This window comes from Impatiens glandulifera, unplaced genomic scaffold, assembly GCF_907164915.1.
Source record: "Impatiens glandulifera unplaced genomic scaffold, dImpGla2.1, whole genome shotgun sequence".
NCBI lineage: Eukaryota > Viridiplantae > Streptophyta > Magnoliopsida > Ericales > Balsaminaceae > Impatiens > Impatiens glandulifera.
Window position 1 is genome coordinate 153466 of NW_025919525.1, and position 8473 is coordinate 161938.

Here is an 8473-nt window from a genome sequence, read left to right on the forward strand (position 1 = left end):
TCCAACAGCAGAGTGTTATTTAAGGTATCAAAATTACTTTTTCTATTTCTCTCACTTTCACATCATTTATACATAATTTCATTTTTTTTAACCACAAACAATATTATTCATAACTTGGTAAATCAAACATACAAATATTATTTAAAACGAAGAAGAAAACAAACACTCTAAACATTTGTAATTTGTTAAGTAGTGTTTTTAAAACTCTAATCGAGAGTTATTCCAAATTTATTCCAAATGTGCATGACAAGATCTTTTTTCAATTGAATATGTTGTGCTTTGTCACGTAGATCGGCCCTAGAATGAATATTTGATTCAGATCGGCCTTGAACATGCACTTGAAATTGAGGTAGCACTTCTCTTTGGAACTAGACCCAGAATTATTCCAACGTTCGAAGTCGATACATTCCCAATTTCGTGAATACGAATCTCGTTCATCCTCCACAATCATATAATGTAAAATTATGCATGCCCTCATTATTTTACCTAGGCCATCAATATTCCACATCCTAGCTAGTTGGCGAATAATAACAAACCGTGCTTGGAGTACCCCGAATGCACGTTCTACATCCTTCCTGCATACTTCTTGTTGTTTTGCAAACAAATGCACTTTGTCTCCTTGGGGAATTTGAATTGATTGGACAAAGATGGACCATTTAGGATAGATTCCATCAGCAAGATAGTAGGCAAGATTGTATTGTCGACCATTCACAGTGAAGTTTACAGCAGGAGCTTCACCAGACTCAATGTCGTCAAAAATTGATGACCTGTCTAATACATTAATATTGTTCAATGTTCCGGGCATGCCAAAAAAAGCATGCCATATCCACAAATCATAAGATGCCACTGCCTCGAGGATAATTGTTGATGTGCCATTGTGTCCATTAGTAAACTGCCCTTGCCAAGACTTAGGACAATTCTTCCACTCCCAATGCATGCAATCAATACTTCTAATCATTCCAAGAAAACCGTGCTCTTGTCCAACTTGGAGTAACCTCTGCAAGTCTTCCCTATTTGGTCGTCTTAAGTATTCATCTTGAAACAAGGCAATTATTGTTTCGCAAAAATACGAGTGCACTCAAGTGTAGTGGTTTCTCCAATTTTCACATATTCATCACAGGCATCCCCGGCTACTCCATATGCAAGCATGCGCATGGCAAGTGTACACTTCTGGATCGGTGTCAATCCAAGCTTTCCTGCATTATTCCGCCTTTGGGTGAAGTAATGGTTGTAATTTGTTACGGCTTCTACAATTCGGAGAAACAATTGCCTTCTCATACGAAATCTACGTCTAAATTGCATTTCAGTATAAGTGCAAGGCTCATCTAAATTGCCTTCTCTGATGGGCAGCTCCATGGTCCCTGTTTATAGAATTTCTTTTACGTGATCGATTGTTTCGCCTTTGAAGCTCTTCGAGAAGTTCTTTTTGCCTTTTGAGTAAAGATTCCTCTAACTCTCATTGTTGTTGAATCTCTTCGAGATTGAAAGGGTCTGGGGGAATATCCATATGATGATATGAAGAAAGGTGATACAAACAAGGATGATAATATGGTGGAAAATTTCAGAAATTTTTTGGTGTCCAAATGACACAAACCAAGTTTCTATTTATAGATCTTGAAAAATAAAAAATAATGATATATATATATATATTTTTGATCAATTATTATGCAAAAGTGTATTTAAAAAAGAAAACAAAAACAAAAAAGTAACGACCAGCGCTGCCACTTGGCACGCTGTGATTGGGCCACATCAAATTTGGTTCGGTATCAAAATTTGATACCCATATTTTAACACTTAATTTTGATACTCTACTGCACCATTTGATATTATTTTAACACTCATTTGATACCTTATTTGACACCCTGCTGTGGATAGTCTAAATCATTAGTATTATTTTCCTTATATATACTTATTAATTAACTTTAAATTTATATAAATATTATTTTAAACAAAAATGTTAAAATTTTCTCCACAACTTGTTAATTGCCCATTTTAATTATTTTAATATTTTCTTCATTATTTGTTTAGATAATTTATAAATAATTTTGACATATTAATATTATTTTATAATAAATATCTTTAAATAATAAATTATTATTTATATATTAATTTATTAAAAAATTATATGTTTAGAATAAAAATACAAGAGTATGTTATTTACATAAGTTATAAAAAAATTATTTATAATCTATATTTGTTAGGATCGGGATGGCCGATAGGGGACGGGGGTCCGGCTTATCGGTAATCGCTTATAACAATACAACACACAATGGTACTAATCTGGTTAGAGATTAGAACCGTTCTTCACACTACACAGATTGTCACAGACTCATGAACCGAGTTCAAAGGCGGAAATGTCTGTTTCAATCTGAAACAACGTACACTATTCGGTTTGGAAGGTATTAGAAGAGATCGGTTTAGGTGAGAAGGGGAGCCGGTTCGGCTAAGGAGAGTACAAACTATTTCGGTTGAGTTAGTTAGAGTAAATGTGTTGGAAAGTAAAGAGAGAAACACAAGACCGATTTTTATGGATGTTCGGAGTTGAATCTCCTACGTCACCCCTTCTTCTCAATTAATGAGAAGGATATTTACTAACTGGAATATTTCAACAAATCACTCCGACCGAGTGTTATTTACTGCTCGTCAGTTACACCACTCACAATATGATGTAATACTTTTACACAAGGTAAAATACACACAATACAACACAATTTTAGGAATTTCAATCACTATTCGGGGTCGCGCGTAAGATTTCTTTTGCTGTAAATTCACACTGTTCCCTCATGGTTTCAGCACATATGATCTTCTATTTATAAGAGAAATATGACAAAGATCACATTTCACTTTCTTCGTTGGATTGGTCATCTGAAGCCGTGTCGGTCAGAGTTAGTTTGCGTGCACGCCTTGTCGTTTTGGACACCTGGCAGACATGCATTAGTCGGCCGCCTGTTTTAGAAGATTACTTGTGATCTTGGATAATCAGTCATCATTGCTTTTGTTGCAATCTTCTGATTCGGATCACGGATCCTTAATGTTATAATAAAAATAAAAAATGAGTATATTCATTCCGATTATGATAAGATATACTATAATTTGCCAGAGAAAATAATGGTGTATTGAGATACTTTTTAGCATTCAAATTGAGACCAAAGAAATAATATTGTAATTATTTGACTATTACTAATCAATATTAAAAACTTAAAATATTATGAAAAAATATTTTATCATATCATTTAATTATGTTTAAATATTATTATTTTATATTAAATTAAATAAATATAAATATAAAATTAATATACATATCAACTAAACTTATAAATTAAAAAAAAATCAATAACATGTAACAGTGGTTTATAAATATTTTTCGATTTTCAAACTAAATTATTTTTCTATTTCTCAATCATATTAAACTCAGTTATTGAACTAATTTCAAACTAGGGATGGCAACAAATACCTTACCCGCTGGGTAGTGAAGTACATATTCTCGAACCCGATTTTTATTTTATTACCCGAATCCGATGGGTATATCTAGTTGTATCTACATCCCCGATTTGTCGGGTACTCGATCTCCGATAAGTACCCCATTATCCGATGAAAATATGAATTTATATTAATTGTTTTCTATATATTAAAAAAACAAATAAAAATATAACTTACTTGTATTATTGTATTGCAGAAATTCGACAAAATATAACAACTTTATTGTTATTATTACTTGAAATTCAATAAAATCTAGATAGAATTAAAGAAAGTTGAATGAATGTTAAATTTGAAAAATAAAAATTAGAGAGAAATTGAAGAAAGTTAAATGAAAGTTGAACTTGAAAATAAGAAGTGAAGATTATGTAGAGAAATAAAATATTTTATTATTAAATAAATTAAATATTAAGAGTCATGAAAAAGAGAAATTGAAATAATGATGACGTGGAGTGTAGGTATGGGTAATAAATAATATATTTATTGTAAATTTATAATGATCCTAATGAAATGATTGTAAAGTTTGAAAAAAATTTTAAACTTTAACAAATATATATTTACATTTTGGGTATCGGGTATCGAATTTGGGTTTGGCACACTTTTATTCCCGAACCCGATCGGGTAATCATTTTTACTCCTCATCCCCAAGCCAACCCTGATTTTAAATATCCGAACCCGAACCCGACAACCAGGTACCCACATGTATCGGGTATCCAATAATTGGATGTTTTATGATTAAATATATGTTTCCTTGATATTTCTAGTTATGGATTTCTCCTATTAGAGAAATCGATAATAAGGTTCCTGCTAATTAAAAAACTGCACTCTAGATGTTGTTGTAAGTAAATTTGAGAGTTTTTGCATGTTCTTTTCTGTTTGGGAATATGCAAATTTTTTTATTTGTAAAGTTGATAACAATTTGGGAGGCCATAACAAAACAAAAATGTTTATTTATTTATTTAACTTATTATATTTAAATTATATTAAAAGTTATAATAATTTATATTATAATTAACAAAAATAAATTTAATTTAGTTAATTAAATAATATGATAATATTTATTTATTATAATTTAAAAAAAAAAGCATCTTTATTTCCTCTCTCTTAAGTTTCATAATAATTTTTATTTTTTAAAATATATTTTATATCAAATAAAAAAAATAATTATAACTTAATTAGTTTGAACTTAGTGGAGAGACGAATGATTCTAGAAATGCTATTGATTCTAGAAGGATTATAATGATTTTTATATTTAACTAGTAGGATCTCAAAATGCTATTGATTTTAGAAGGACTATAATGAGGAGTATCTATCATGTTCATTGGCACGAGTAATATATAAAAACCGATAAAAAAAACTATTGTTGAAATGTGATAGCATTTTTAATTTACTCAAACATATATATTCAAATTAACTATAACTCTGGACCCGGTAATCCGAACACTTTGAAAATTAAGCATCATTATATATATATATATATATATATATATATATTAGTTAGTTAAAAAGTTGAACTTATATTATTATAACATCCCGCGTTCATGAAATTTGATGTAGAATTATAAAATATAATATCTAATTAGCTTAATTGGTTAAAGAGTTGTAATTGTTACGTTAGGTTGCAAGTTTAAAACATACCTATAAAATCAGATTTATATCTAAGGCCTTGTTCTCCTTGGGTTATTTAAAAAACCCAAACCAAATCAATTTTCTAATCAATCACTTCTCAACAATCACATCACTCATTTCATTAACCAAAATACTAAAATACCCTCTAATTTAAATTATTATTTTATATTTTATTTATATATATCAATACCCTTTAAGTCTTTTTACTAAAAATAATCATTATTTCCTCAAAATCATCACCCATCAATCAATTTTTCTCTCTCTTGATTTTTAAAATAACCCATAACCGAACAAGGCCTAAATTAACCACAACTCCCGACCCCCGATAATTTGAACACTTTGAAAATTAAGCATCATTATATATATATATATATATATATTTTTGATGTTATATATATTAAGAAAACAAATTAATGATCATTAATTTAAATAAAAAAAACTTTAAAATAATATCAATAAAATTAAAGCAAAAGTAAATAAAAATATATATATTAAAAATATGACAAATATAATAATTAAAATTTTAATAAAAAATATCTCACAAGCATGCAATTTAAAGGGTGATTTCAAAGATTAGTAACGATAATGGATGAATTAAAGCAAACCAAAAAAATCAATCAAACAGTGTTATGTCAAATATTATGAGCGACAATGAAATTATTTTTGACCGAAGGTTGGTAAATAATGCCAAAAAGGTTCGGTGAAGTGATAACTCATCAATAATAATAAGCATATTTGTAAGAAGGTAATTTTATCTTATTTGCTAATAAAAAAAGGGATGGACAAAAAATCAAAAATAATTAATAAGACAATCGGAAGTTAAATAGCAAACGACCCACCAACAATCTCAAAATATTATTCGGATTATAAAAATTCGTGATGAAAAATCCGACAAAGATAAACAAAATGTTACATAAAATAAAACACACACTAATTCGAATATGAGTGGTAAAAAAAATAAGGAGACATTCTTTGATGATACTAAAGAAGTTATTGTATGGGTCAACAAAATAATTTAAAAAAATTTCTATCTAATTTATTTTAGAGAAAATTGTATTGGTCCTAATTTTTTTTTAAAATTAAAGAAAATGTATATAATTTTGTTTATAAAAAAGTATGGTTAAAAATATGGTATAAAAAGTTTATTCTAAAGGGAATTTATAGCACAAATTATATAAATAGTTAAAAGTTTTCTTGGTTAGATTATATATGAGCTAATATAATATGTTTATATCTATATACTCTTACTAATAAACAAAATAATAATAATAAATAACGAAAGAAAATAATAATAATAAAGTTTTCTCTGAGAGCGATAAATGCTCTTGAGCTAGGACCGAGAAATCCGACCAAGAATTCTCACCTAGGACCGATAGATCCGACCTTAGGGCCAATAATTCCAGACCATAAGACCGAGAATTTCAAACATATGACTGAGAGGTCTGAGCCCGGGACCGAGACTCCCGGACCTGAGGACCTAAAGGTCTAACCTTGGGACTTATAATCCATAAACTAAGACCGGGACCAAGGCTCCCGAATCTCTATACCGAAAATCCCAAACTTGGGGCCGAGAGAACCCATGACCGAGGGACCTAGCCTAGAGTTAGTCTATGACCGAGAGGTTCATACACCTCGACCGAGGGACTTATCCCAAGCTAGCCCATAACTGATAGGTTTGTACACCTAGACTAGTAAGATCAGCCAATGATCGAGAGTCCTTAACACCTAGACCAAGGTACTTCGGTACTTAAACCAAAGATCCCGAGCCTCGACCGAGATCTCCTCGACCCGGATCGAGGGTCTTTGGACCTTGACTGATAAAAACGAACCCCAGACTTAGGACTCCGGTCTAAGGCCTGATTGGTTTCACTTTTCAAAATCCAAAATTATTTTTGTAATCTTAGAACTCAAAATCATTTCCTAAAAATTCTGAAAAATTAGAAAATATGTTTAAAATAATTTTGGGATATTTCCACAAAATATTTCAACAAATGCTCGTTTTGTGTTTATTTCTAAACTCTAATGCCTTAAAAAATGACTGATATTCTTCAGATATTTTCTCTCTAGTGATCATCAGCAACATGTACCATCATTTTGAATATTGTTGTTTTAATTTTATATAACACTACAACTTAGAAGCATGACTAAGAACGAAAAAATAATTGGTTAAAACACAAACGTTATATAAACGATTTTCAAAAGTTAACTTAATAAGTAGAAACCATTTAAAACGGGTACGTATGATGAAGCGCGAAAGCCTTTCACGAGTATAACCAAAACTACAAACTAAAAGAAAATCTGGCCAATACGTTTATATATGTATGCCAACTTTTACTGATTTTCAAAACTCAATATGCGACTCTGTTTCAAAATAAATATTCTTTTAATTTAATTATGTTTAAATAATTTAAACTAAAGAAGTTTCTAAAAAAATCAAATTATGATTTGATTATCATAAATCCACAATTTATTTAAAATTGAACCCCAAAGTTAATTAATTTTAAAATCAGTCATGAATCAATGAAATATTTTAAATAATGGTATATTTTAAAATAAATTTCTGACATGCAAATCGATATTGAATTTCTCGAATCTTGAGCTTTTTACGGAAATCTATGCAATGGGGTTTTTCCAGGGGTTACAGTTTTGTTTAATATTCAAATACAACTTCTAATGCTAGAAAACTCAATTATATAAATTAATTTTTCATATAAAATTGTAATATTTCTTGTAAACTTAAATAATTTCAGTAAGGTTTCATATAAAACTAATCATACCTTCAGATAAAATTATGTATACTTTCATATAAACCTATCTATATCTTCAGATAAAATAATGTATACCTTTGAATAAAATGTAGCTTAGACTTTTAGATAAAACTTTTAAAACTTTTTTAACACTTTCTTTGATTTTATTTGTAGAGTTTAACTAAACAATACATTAGAAAAAGTAAAATTAAGCAAACCCTCCACATCAATCAAACAAGCTACACCCTTAGAAATACTAGCAACAACATCTCATCAATATTTTGTTGCGTGTCCTTGTAAACAATTTAAGTTATCTATAGAAAAAACTCCAACTCTAATTTCTAAGACCCGAACCTCTCCAATGGGCCTTCACAAGATCGAGCAAGAAATTGAGCAGTTGAATTACACATAAAAATGTCAAGAATAGAATAAAGACGCTCAGACAAAAATACTTGGTGTCAGTATATAATAAATAAATTATATCTATCACTATATATAACTAGGAAGATTCACGTGCGATGCACACGGTTAAAATTATAAATAAAATAAATTTAATAAAAAAATAATAATATTAATATGTATTCAATGTTTAAAATTCTTAATAAATCACCAATAATATA

The 8473-nt window shown here is 29.2% G+C and overlaps 1 pseudogene; it reads right to left on the minus strand.

Moving 5' to 3' along the window:
* Positions 1-206: 206 nt before the first annotated feature.
* Positions 207-1356, minus strand: LOC124918102 (annotated as a pseudogene).
* Positions 1357-8473: the final 7117 nt, after the last annotated feature.